The following is a 13,917-nucleotide window of genomic DNA, read 5'->3' as shown; positions in this document are numbered from 1 at the left end:
GTCCACTATGATATGATATTGTAAACTTTAGTTGATGTGTAATGTAGCTGTGTGAACAAAAACAACATCTCTGAATGCAAGATACTGAAAGTTCAATGCAAAGAGAGGCATTGGCTTTTTTAGCTTAGCAAAGCATACAGTGAATGAAATTTAGGGACTACAAAAAAATACATCCGGGCTAGTGAGATCATATGGGCGTCTGGTTGCATACATTTGTCACACGGACACACCCTGCGCAGCAAAGGGGAATGGCCAGAGGCAAAAAAACATTGCATTTAATTCTGAAAAAATGTCAACCAGATTAACATATCATACTGCTTTCTCAATAGCCTACTCATTTATTTTATTACTTAGGCTATAATGTCCTTGACCACCAGCAAATCAGAATATTCAGCTGGACAGCATTTTAGTTTGGTGTTCAGAGTCGCTGCCTCAGTCAATCAAATAAAGCCTACAGCTCAGACTACAGGGGTTTTAGCCCGATTTTCCCTTTCACCGGAAGTTTATTAGTATGGAAAGAAACACTAGCTCTGCATATACCCTATTAACACAGTATGTGTTTTTTCACTCCTAAGACTGACATTCAAAAAAAAAAAACTTTTACCAGTAAAACACTGTAAAAAAAATGCTAAAATGTCCCTCTCTGTTCTAGTGCCTGGACCATCTAATATGTCCGGTACTCTAAGAATTAGCTCATAAATTCGAATTAATTCAAATTAATTCTCTGGGATTCGAATCAGAAGATTCAAATGACTGACTCACAGTCAGAAACAGGTTAACATGTACACTTACGTCATCTATTGGTCCACCCTAATAGAAGTAAGCAGCGTGATTTTAGCTTTAGTTATTCTGTTATATTATTACGTATCCAACAATAATAATATCAAACAGGATTTCAGTATTTATACAAGCAAGGTAGCAAGCGGTTATACGAGCAGAACAGGGTCAGACTGAGTTCATGCGAGTCGCGAACGTACACAGAAGCAGCTGGAGCTCAAGTGAACGGGTCTCATTGCCTTAGTGATGTAACAGCGGACAGACGCAGGCTTTACACGGGTCGTTCTTCCAAGAGCGATGTCCGGCAGGCGTGTTGTAAAGACAGGAAGCATGCAACGCAAAGTTTGTGCGTAGAAACCCCTCGTGAAGCCAAATGAAAGACGTTAAACCTTTACCTCGTAAAAGTTTTATAGTGGCCAGAGTTTAGACCAGCCCACTGTGTGACTGTCCAATGGCACAGCTACTTCGCGAGTCTACCCTCCCTCTTTTCCCTTGTTGTCTCCGACAGGGAGGGGGAGACCCGTGACATAAAACTTCACTGTGCTGTTATCAAAACTTATTAAAGCTCTGTAATTAACTACTATTTGCAGATACAGTTTTATCATTTAAACCAATGTTTTCTTAAGCCTTATAGCTTTAGTTTGACATCAAACATCACGGCCTTTATCAAATACAGTTAATTACAAGTTTCATTTACATGCACCCCATAGTGAACATACTTGCTTACATACGTAGTAAAACATACACAACCATTAGCAACAAAACATTAGAGCAAACACACTTTTAAACCTGAAATGTCAGAAAATCGTGCTGGCTTTTTGTACCGAAACAATATGAGTGTTATGTCCTTCTTTACAGCAGGAGGGAAGGGGGAGGATCACGCGCCTGAAGAGACACACATGTGTCTTTCTTCTTTTGGGTGCAAGTTAATTAGCATAGTCATGTGACGGTCAAATGGCCGGATCTTCCCGATGGGCCATGTACTTATTAACCTATGGTTACAACCCGTCCTTTGTTTTATAAAGTTAGAAGGAGAGTGTGTATTGGAATTAAGCTCTGGGCGATACTTAATTAAGAAGGAGATGGAGGGGCTCAATGAGGCTTTCATGACTGATGGTTTTAACTCCGCTCAGAATATGGCTGAGTTCCTACACTGTTGTCATCTGAAAGTCTGTCAAATTTGTGCAGCCATCGCTAATTTGTTCAAGTCGTTTAACTACATCTATATTACGTCCTCCTACTTAAGGCAGAGCTAGAGACAAGAGCAGTTTTCCTATTCATTTCATCTAAAAGAAATTTTACAGGAACACAAAACAGATTACAACCAGTAAGTTATGGAAAAGAACCAAAACTTGTCTCTTTAGATTTAAAACTATTAATACTTACTTAACTCTAGCAGTTGAAATAGTAAGATGACTCCAAACACAATTATGAAATGGTCCAACAGACTGGCAACACCTGACTTAACTGTAAGCTGCAACAGAAAACACATATGCACACAGTATCTTAATATGATTTTGTATAATATGAAATAATGATTTGAAACATTACATAAGGAGGAGCAGCATATATGTAAAAATTTAGGCTTAAACCGAAATAAGCTGCAACAGAACACACACAGCATCTTGCTATGATTTAGTATAAAAAATAATGATGTAAAACAACATGGGGAGAAGCATTAGGCCTGTCACAATATTTATTTTTTGTTGTACGATGAATTGCACCAAAATATATTGTGATACTTATTTTATTGTCAATTGAAGATTATTTTGAGCCACTTATTATATGACAACAACAATACATGTACATACATGCACACACACACACACACATAAATACGCACGCACGCACATACATACATACATATATGTATGCATAATGCAAGTACCCTCTTTCAAAAAACAATTAATATTTTATTCTTTAGAATGTTTGATTTATTTTTCATTTTAACAGTTTAATAATGATTCATTGGAACCAGAATGTGAAAACATATATCGTAAACAAATAAGTAATAAATGTTAAAGAAGTGCAAGGTAAAAAGTAACAGAGGCTGCGATATCTGCTAGCAGAGATCTATTTTCAGCTGTCAGACACCCGCATGAAAATATACTATAGTAATTTATGGTAAATACTATAGTGTTTTTTTAACCATACTGACACTGACACCTCGAGTAAAGATAGAGATGTTGCACAATTAGCTAAAATGTTGTTAGAATTGTTTTTATGTATGGGCGATATATATTGCATCATCAAAGAGGTCATGTCCATGTGTTGTGCGATAAGTCAAGTATTGATTATTGTGACAGGCCTAAGAAGCATGTAAAAATGTAAGCATAAACCAAAATTAACTCAAACTAGTATCCTATACCAGAACGAAAGAATTGTGATAAAAGTGGGTTTTCTAAACTCAAAATATTGGAATGAATCTTTTTCAATTGCACATTTATTACATGTTAAAAGTTGTAGTATATATCATTGCCATTATTTAACAAAATAGCTAGCTTTCAAAACTTACATTACTCAAATGGTTGATAAAGGTGAAATGGCCCCCAAGAAATTGGCTGCACTTGAACGAACTGTAAGCTGCAACAGAAAACACAAACACACACACGCACACACACACAAAGAGAGAGTATCTTAATATGACTTTATTATGATATGAAATAATGATCTGAAACGCAACATAGGGAGGAGCACCATACATGTAAAAATATAGGCATAAACTAAAATAAGCTGCAACAGAACACACACAGCATCTTGTTATGATTTAGTATAAGAAAGAATTATGTACAACATAACATGGGGAGAAGCATGTAAAAATGTAGTCATAAACCAAAATAAACTCAAACTGGTATCCTGTACAATATCCAAAGAATTGTGATAAAAGTGGGTTTTCTAAACTAAAATATTGGAATGAAACTTTTTCAATTGCACATTTATTACATGTTAAAAGTTGTAGTACATACCATTGCCATTATTTAACAAAATAGCTGGCTTTCAAAACTGTTTTAATCTTATATTACCCAAATGGTTGAAAAAGGTGAAATGGCCTCCAAGGGACTTGGATGAACTGTAAGCTGCACACATACAGAGAAAGAGAGAGAAACACAAAATTATCATTTGAAATAATTATCTAATAGAATATATTTGTCAAAATATAGACAAAACTAGTCTCAAACTAAATGGAGGTGGGTGTAAAAAGTAACTTCAGGCCTAAACGTTAGGCCAGGGCTATTCAATTAGTTTGTCACGGGGGCCAGTTCATGAAAAGCATCCCAACTAGGGGCCGGAGAGATATGACTTGCAATATGAATGATGAAACAACAGCATAAGAGCTCATTTGCTGTATTTCAGCTCCTTAAGACACCCATGTTGGCTTTTTCTACATTAAAATGTTAATATGTTGTATTTTAAAACTAAATAATATCAGTGCATTGTACAATATGCTTTTTTTTACAAACATATTCAAATGTTTTATTTCAAAGCACAACAAAAGCAGTGTACAAGTAGGATTATTTTACATTCAGACAAATTCTTATGTTATGTTTTAAACTGCGGAACAATTAGGGAGGCAACTATCATAGATATATATAGTCTGAAGAATAATCATGGTTTCACGGTTATCACGTCTAATGTATATGTAAACTTTATATTCGGTAGGTATTTAAATGAACGGTTATCATCTGCTTCATACATACATAATTTTAATAATTTGTAATTATCTGTCTATACCTTTTGTTTATATTGCACTGAAAGCCACGCACAACTCTCACAGCAAGGGTGTGAGACGTGTTCTACTGGGTGCGCCTGTATATTGGCATATATTCGTTAGGGCTGGGTATCGAGTTCGATACTTTTTAAGCACCGACCGAACCGTCTCGATACTACCGAGTATCGAAAAAATCATTTTTGTTCGGTACCAAATTTCAATGCCCAAGGGTATAATCTTGTCAACGTCAGTGAGCACCACTTGGAGAAAACCTGCATCCTTAATGTGCCCGGATCAAATGCTGGTGATTGGCTGCGCTGCGGCGAGGCTGTCTTGAAAATCAGCAGTTTACGGCGGTTACGCCCACTCGCGCTGAGCTTGTCAAAGTGTCAAACAGACATACAAAATCAGTTAACTTTTAGCACTTCTTGCTTGTGTACCATTAAAGTTTAAGGCCCCGTTTACACTGCAGATAAATGTGACCCAATTCAGATTTTTTGTTCATATGTGACACAGATCGGATCTGTATGATGACCGTGTAAACAGAAAAAAAACGCATGCATTCAGATATTCAGCGATCGGTTTCAGGTCTCCTTCATATGTGGAAATAAATCAGATATAAATTGGATATGTGACAATGCGACTGTCATGTAAACAGGCAGATTGGATTTATTGAGGCGTTCTGTTCTGATCATCATTAAACTTGTGACAATGTGGCGCTTCTCCGCGGTTTAATGATGAAGAAGGAAGAGCGTGTGTGGAGATTCAGACGCGGTAAACAACAACAGCAGAGGAAACATGGAGGAAAGTGATCAGTCGCCACATTTTGCTCCCACCAGACCTGAGATCTCTCTCACACATTCCTCTGAATGATGGAGTACATCATAAAGCATATAAACCATAAGCGCGAGCTGCGATGACGGCCCTTTCCCGCCTCAAAATCATTTTAAAGTTGGGCGAACTTCGTGTTGTAACTTTAGCTTTTTGTCGCTAATAACACTCACTGCGGGCTACACATAGAACAACTTTATTCTCTCCTACAACACCAGTACGCACCAATAATATCCAGCTGCAGGCCCGCAGAACCACACACGTTTTAGGCACACACAATCTGGCACACACAATCTAGGCAAGCCATATATGGTTACGACGGATGTTAATGTTATTAACTTAACGTCTTCTTGCACATCGTCATCGATATATTTTGATATATGTGGTTAATAAATATTGTACACAATAAACAATAGTGTTTACATTATTTCACAAATATTGCGATCGAGACGGGCAATTGGGGAGCATTGTTTCCGCCATTCAATATAATAGACTGAACAGATTTCTATCTGCCATCACGGATGACCTGTCATTATTATCTGACAGAGTAAATATCGCAGATACTCGTTTGCTGGCCTTGCTGAATGATCTAAATTGGACAGGTTTAATTTATATAATGGATTCATTTATAATGAAGGAAATAATAGCAAGTTAATATAGGCAATAATACATTTTAAATGTAATAAATGTATAACACTATATTATTATTCTATTCAAGCGATTTAATAGTGTGTATTTGCTTAATTTTCTAATAACTTTTTAATTAATGATTTCCCACATTACTGTAGTAGGCTTAATTTATAGTAAGCAATATATTGTTTTTAAACCAAAATTTTGCAATAGAAACAAATTAACTATTAATAATTAATCAAAAAATAATAATAATATGTAAAAAAATAAATAAATATATAAATATATATATATAACAGCTGTGACAGTTTAGTAAAATAAATTAGTTTATAATCAGATAATCAGTTAAGATAATCAGTTTATAACTATATTATATATTGTTTAGATGATTAACTATAGTAATTCATTTTAATGTGACACATTATTTTTTGCTTTTTATATTTTAGAACAAAGTGATTTTAACCAAGTATGATAATATTAAGATCCAGAATTAGTTTATTACACTTAATCCTACAATTAGACGGTCTGACGGTTTTCTTTGTGTATGTGGAGACGTGAATAAAGTCATAAGTGTCTTTAATCAATTATTTTTATTTACATAATTTGGGTTCAGAAACTGCAGAGATGTTAAAATGATTGTTACGATATAATAATAATGACTGAAATGGGAAGCCATATTTGTGACATTCAATAGGTGGCGATAATGCTAAGGAGTTAAGTTACCATATATGGTTTGCCTAAATCGTGTGTGCTGGATTGTGTGTGCCTGAAACGTGTGTGGTTCTGCGGTTCTGCAGCTGGATATATCTCGTGCACACAGGCAAAGGCTACATCTACTACACACACACACACACACACACACACACACACACACATCAGGGCCACACCATTACGTAAACTGCGTGGGGGTAAATCTGGACTGAACCATACACTGCTTATATTACGCTTCACAGAGCTATAAACAAGACAGTTTCTTCCATCGTGGCTAGTGTGGCACAGATGATAGAACCCGCGTTTATGCATGCATCGTAAATTGTACGGCAAGTGTAAAGACATTAATTGTATATGGGTCACAATTAAAAGAACGTGTAAACGGACAGAAAAAAATCTGATATAGGCAGTATCAGATCTATACGGAATTGGGCATCAAGACCTGACAGTGTGAACGGGGCTTAAGTTTGTGTGGGGTAAATGTATTAATCCTTTTTTGACCTAACGTACGCTGTGTAACTGTTTCGATGGCTTTAAATACCTGGATAAGTTGATACTAAAATACTAGTTGATACTAAAATAACAGTAAATGATGAAGTTTACCTCACATTAAACTTATCTTATATAAATGTCCTTATCCTTGGCTGCATTAACAGTTTAGCTTTCATGTTTTCTTCACATTAATGTTATAGTCTCTACTCCTGCTGACCCTCGAATTAGGAGACCATCAAATGATAATCCATTTACACTGGCAGAAAAAGTACAAATGAACAAAGAAAGGAAAGATGAATGCCACAGGGCCGTTACACATTTTATTGTTAAAGGTTTGCTGCCTTTTTCTACTGTGGAGAAAGATTAGATTTACTGCATATGCATTTTTCAATGCCTAGAAAGGAACCAAAAACATAGTCAACATAAGTCCATGCGATATAAGTGGTTCAGTCATAATTATATGAAGCAGCGAGAATACTTCTGTGCTCAAAGTAAACAAAATAAACTTTATTCAATGATTTATCCATGGGAGGATCAGAAAGCTCTTGGATTAAATCCAAAATATCTTCATTTGTAGATAATTAATGACAGAATTAAAATTTTTGGGTGAACTAAACCTTTAAGCAGCAGTAAGCCTCACAAATACTTAAAATTGATTGACTTAAAACTGCTTGAACTTTATTAAAACTGTTTGCACTAATATATTGTGTTAACTACACTTTGTTCATTTTGTGCTTTTGTTCCTTTGTTTATTGGTCTTAGAGATAAGCCTGCTGTGAAGTGTCACGAACATCCTGAAAAAATAATCTTGTTAAAATATATTTCTTTAAATAAAAGTATCGAAAAAAGTATTGTTCGGAACCGGTATCGAATTCAGGGTATCGGTATCGAAAATTTTGGAACGATACCCAGCCCTAATATTCGTACATTGGAAATAAACTTGCGCACGGAAAAGACGCGATATGTATTGAGGTAAAGTTGGTTTTATATTCGCACATTTCTCCTTAATAATCTTATTAAAGTATTTTTTGCCAATTCTAAATGGTGAAACAATATTAGCAGCCAATGACAATCAGGATACAACATTGTTCAGTCAAATAAACAGTGCTAATGTTGTTTTAAAGTCATATTTACATGTGATTTCAGACCGGATATTCAAAGTACTATAGTAAACAATAAAGGGAGCTTGTCATAAGTTGTCATTGAATGAATGTGGAATATAAAACCAACTTTACCTCAATGCAATATGGTGTAAGTTATAAATTCGGCCCGCGCGCCGCCAATTGAATAGCCCTGCGTTAGGCCTTGTCTCGCTATTTTGCTGGAAAGGGGTGATAAAATACGATAACATAGGCGCTCACTACTAGATTAAAAACCAAATAGTTTATTCAATCTCCTCCACACCAATAAATCCCGTCCTAATAGCTTTAACGTTACTCAAAGTTATTTACCAAAGCTATTTTTAATGTTACTCAAATGTAGCGATATGCTAAATACAAATGAACAGCTAACTTTAGCTTATCTTTGCTTAATTTTGAAATATCAATCATTTTAGGATAAAAAAAAAATATCAAACAAAGCAATAATGATTACATGAATGCACAGATAAAACATATTTACCGTTTTCCGATCTGCGGGCTCCTGCTGCTTCACTCTGACGTCTGCACTCTGTGACTGCGACCGTTGAAATGGGCGCGTTAGATCAGTGCATCCGCCCAGGGTCTGTTGCGAGCCCACGAACTGACAGTCCGCCACCCGGAGGCAGGGCAAATTGTTGATTCTGACAGCAAAGCGGAGCTGGCGACTTGAGGGCGGATCCGCCTTGGAGTCTTTTGCTATCAGGGATGGATTTACTTTCATTGGCTCATTCCACCTCAAAACTCCGTGAATATCAGTGCTGTCACTTATTGATCCGCGATCTGTAAATATAGCTTGTGTGGACGCTACTGCGCTACTTGCTTAAAATAATACTACTGAAAAGCTGTTTGATTTAGAAAGTAGTGACGTTGCCAGCTCGTCCTGATTTTGCCAAGTGCTAGTTGTCCTGAGACCAACATAATTTATGATGACCCAGGGACAACAACTCTATCAGCCAATCAAAACTTATTACGTCATCATTATGTGCGCTCTACAGAGTCAGCCAAAACGCAAATTCAAAAAATAAGAAAACACACACATATACACGCACAGGCACCTGCCATTTTCACCAGTAAAGACGAGAAGTGAAAAGGTAAGATCACCGGTTTTCTTCTATAAGTTTACAGAAGCAGTAATGATCGTAAAATTAATATGTGTTTATGGATTTGCCCTTAGCGTTTAGCGAACGAGCAACATTTAACTTTAGTTTGCATTGAGTTAGCCTAATTAGCTGTCCCTAGTTACCTAACGTTAGATTGGCGTGCTGCTCTACCGTTACTGCGATTTACTTTCTGGCTTCAATTACAACAAGCTAACAATATTGTTTTGAATATTTTAATCTAGCTATTAAACGTGATTAAATTTGGCCTCTTGCTAATTTAGTGACCGTATTTTTTCCTAATAATTCTGTTTTTAGCCAATTTCAATTTCATTTAGTCAATTTCATTTAATGACAAACCAAACCAAAACCGCACTAGTTTAAACAAAGGACAGTGGGTTATTTGAGACGTTAACATAACATACTGTGAACCTCAGGTCATCATCACTGATTTATTAATTTCATTAATATGTTAACATCAGGTCATCATAACTGATTGATTAATATGTTAACCTTAGGTTATCATCGCTGATTTATTAATATCATTAATATGTTTACCTCAGGTTATCATCACTGATTTATTAATATCATTAATACAATAACCTTAGGTCATCATAGCTGATTTATTAATATCATTAATGTTATGTAGTGATAAATCAGCAATGATGACCTGAGGTTAACGTATTAATGATATTATTATATCAGTGACGATGGCCTGAGGTAAATATTAATGTTATGTAGTGATAAATCAGCAATGATGACCTGAGGTTAACGTATTAATGATATTAATAAATCAGTGATTATGACCTGAGGTTAACGTATTAATGATATTAATAAATCAGTAGTGATGACCTGGGGTCAGGGGCGTAACAGCCATTTTAAAAGTGGGGGGGGACAGCTGTTTGGTCACCCAAAAGTGATTAATGATTTATTAGCAATAAAGTTTATTTAATAATCTTTTAACCAAAATTCTAAAATAATTACAAAATATTAATAATAACAATGAATAAACAGAACCACACACATTTAAATTAAGCATTACTCTGTGTGAAAATATTTTTAAATACTACAATTCAATTGCAAAATTGCAAGTTGATACCACACATATAACGTGAGATGGACATCGACCATGTGTACTTGCGGCGATGCATCATTCATAAAAGCAGAACACGCAGGATTCAACACTTAACTCACCAATTACTCCCCAAATACATGCAAGTAAGTGGTTGGTGAACTTAGAGAGGAGTAGATTCAATTTTATAGTTACTTTCAGTATGTGTATCTGATATGATTAAAAGACACCCGCAAATTATATTTTAATGGATTGTTAGACTCCCTTGTGTGTTTTACAAATGCTAACATTCTTGTTTTACTAGTACTAGGGATGCTCACATTGACCGTTAACCGTTAACCGAAAGGGTGCACTTTTGACCGATTAATGTTATCAGTTAAACGGTTTAAAATTATTATTATTATGATTATTAATATTTTCATTATTATATTGTCATTTAATAATAACATTAATATTATTAGTAGTATTGTTATATCCTTATACATTTTAAAATAATAAATAAATATGCGACACATATTTGTTAAGAACTCACGGTCCTTAACACGTGCAATCGTGTGTCGACGAGATGCGAGACGAATACTGGCATATAATGGCTGAGATTGCGCCAGTGTTGGAAACTTTAAAATGTGCAACCACAGTAATGTCGGCAGAAAAAAAACGTGTCAATTTCCAACATTTACCCTATCACCTTCAGCCTCCTCAACACGCATCTGATGAGGGCCGAGGAGGATGACATCAGAGTGGCAGAGTTCAAGGCGAAAGTTCGGCAGTCCTTAAGCGACCGCATGGGGGTTGATATTATTATTATTATTATGCATTGTTTATAAGGATATTGTTTGGTTAAAGGTTGACACAGAGGAGTTCATTGCGAAACCAGCGCTGATTGCCTCTCTGCTGGATCCACGCCATAAACACCTCCGTTACCTTGCGCAAGCTGAAAAAGAAGCCGCGAAGGCGAAACTTATAAACATGTGCTCTGCTTTAAAAACGGCCACGGGAGGCGATGAGAAAGCGGCGTCCGCTGGTGCCCACAGCACACAATGCAGCCAGAGCAATGCCATGATGTTGCTCCTTGGAGAAGATTATGCCACTCCACAAGAAGACAATGATCTTCCAGAAGCAGAGGTGGCCATTTATTTGAGAGACAATCCGCCCTCTTTGGATATGAATCCTCTAGACTGGTGGAAAGCAAATGAAAGGCGCTTCCCGACGCTGGCCATTCTAGCGAGGCGGTATCTCTGTATTCCCGGGGACATCTGTGCCATCTGAGAGGGTCTTTTCTGCCGCAGGATTAACTGTCAACAGGTTGCGCTCCAGATTATCCCCACAGCACGTAGATATGTTACTTTTTTAAAATAAAAATTAGACACTTTGTTGTTTGAGGTAGGCCTGTTTTTTATTTGACGGAGGGATTTTTTTTTTTCGATGATTGGAAAGAACAACATAGCTAGGCTAGGTTCTTTAAAATAATCCAGTATGGTTTCGTTTAGTAGCCTAACCTACTCTTTTAATTTAATCAATTGAAAAATATTATGTGCAGGACTGCAGGCCATTTAGTTTATTCTGTTTAATTTATTTAGCCCTATATTCTGTTTTCTATGCTGTTGGAAACGCTGCTGGTGCATGAAAAATTTGTATCCAGGTTCTTTCTGTTGTTGATATGTTCTGTAATTTGCTGTTAGCACACGTTAAATAAATGTTTTTAAAAATGCAATTTTTAATGTGTCAAACACTCGTCAATTCTTTTTTCTTTCAATCTTTTTTCATTAAATGACAATTTATTAATCAGTTAATATTGGGGAAAATAGCAGTTATCATTGGGAAAATTACCCGAAACGAGTATCCTTAAATTAAATGCATAGGCCTAGGTCTATTTTCCGTGGGCGATCTCAAATCAAGTGATCGATTTGAGATAGCCTGCTATTTGTATTTGACGGAAAAAAAAAAACGCTAGACAAGCAGCATATTCCGGTTCTTAAAAGGTTCAGTCTGCGTTTTCGTTTCGTAATCTAAATTTGTCTTTTAAGTGAAAAAAGCAGGCCTATTTATTTTATTCTTTTTATTTTTAAGTTTATTCTTTTTTCAATGCAGTTGGAACCCCGCATGTGCGTGAATATGCTCCGTTGTTCTGTATGCGGTTGCTCGCATGTTAAAATAAACCTGAATAAACCTAAATTTAATGTGTCACAAAATAGACACGTGAATTATTATTTTTTTTTATTAAATACTAATTTAATATTAATCTGACCAGTTAACCGTTAATAACCGGTTAACGAGCTGCGGTTGTCGGTTGGCAAAATTATCCGAAATGAGCATCCCTAACTAGTACTTGTGTGTATTTACATGTCTAAATCAAAGCAATAGGCCGTAAAAAGACTGCATGATTGTGATAATAGAACATGTCTTTCTCAGCAGAGTTAAGTTGGTCTTGTTTTCGGAAAAAAAAAAACGAAAAAAAGAAGCACTTTTACGACGGTCCCTTACTGAGAGTTTAGGTCAGTGCGAGCTCTCTCTGGCTAAATGCATATTGCGACTGCTCAAGCAGTGCTCGTAATATCGAGCGAAAAAAGAAAGACAGCTGTGAAACATAACCTGCTTTGTCTTTTCTGTAGGGAATACAGTTTAGATGTTTTTTGGGTGAGAGGTTTTTTAGTTAATGCCGTCTGTCACTGAACGTGTCAGGAATACCGAAAACAAAACCAATTTAACCCCGCTGTCTTTGTCTGGCTCAGCGCCAGACAAGACACCAGCATCAGGGACTTTACGGTTCTCACTTCGAAACGGAACAAAAGTAGGATTCTGTAACGTTAGTGATTTACCCAGCTGTAGCTGTTGCTCCCTTCCGCGTCATACCTGTCTTTGACTGCAAAGTGAATGAATGAAGCTCGTGGCAGACGTTCAAGAGATTCGCGCTGTGATTGGCTGAGTGATCGTTTACTCAAATCAAGTAACAAATTAGAGAACACGTGCGGCCGCTAGGTCAAATAAAACGTGTGGGCCAGTCGGGGGACAGAGTAACCTGTTTCCAAAAAGTGAGGGGGACGTCTCCCAGTCCCCCACGGTTGCTAAGCCCCTGCCTGGGGTTAACATATTAATGATATTAATAAATCAGCTATGATGACCTGAGGTTAACATATTAATGATATTAATAAATAAGCGATGATGACCTGAGGTTAACGTATTAATGAGATTAATAAATCAGTGATGATGACCTTAGGTTAAAATATTAATGTTATTAATAAATAAGCGATGATGACCTGAGGTTAACATATTTATGATATTAATAAATCAGTGATGATGACCTGAGGTAAATATTAATGTTATGTAGTTATAAATCAGCAATGATGGTCTGAGGTTAGCATATTAACCTTAATCATATTAATAAATCAGTGATGACCTGAGGTTAACATATTAATGATATTAATAAATCAGTGGTAATGACCTGAGGTTAACTTACAC

At 36.1% G+C, this 13,917-nt stretch overlaps 1 protein-coding gene and 1 long non-coding RNA gene across 2 annotated transcripts in view; both read right to left on the bottom strand.

Annotated features, from left to right (window-relative positions):
• The window catches only part of cnga2a (cyclic nucleotide gated channel subunit alpha 2a), a 165,489-nt gene that overhangs the window by 95,054 nt on the left and 56,518 nt on the right, over window positions 1–13,917 (bottom strand). The window lies entirely within an intron of this gene.
• On the bottom strand, window positions 3,304–8,818 carry LOC130241260 (uncharacterized). The gene is made up of 3 exons (XR_008838842.1): window positions 8,771–8,818; window positions 3,801–3,854; window positions 3,304–3,360 (listed from the first exon to the last, which is right to left on the bottom strand). It is a non-coding gene; the product is annotated as an uncharacterized LOC130241260 (long non-coding RNA).

This window comes from Danio aesculapii, chromosome 14 (assembly GCF_903798145.1).
Source record: "Danio aesculapii chromosome 14, fDanAes4.1, whole genome shotgun sequence".
Classification (NCBI taxonomy): Eukaryota; Metazoa; Chordata; class Actinopteri; order Cypriniformes; family Danionidae; genus Danio; species Danio aesculapii.
This window is presented reverse-complemented; position numbering and strand designations above follow the sequence as displayed.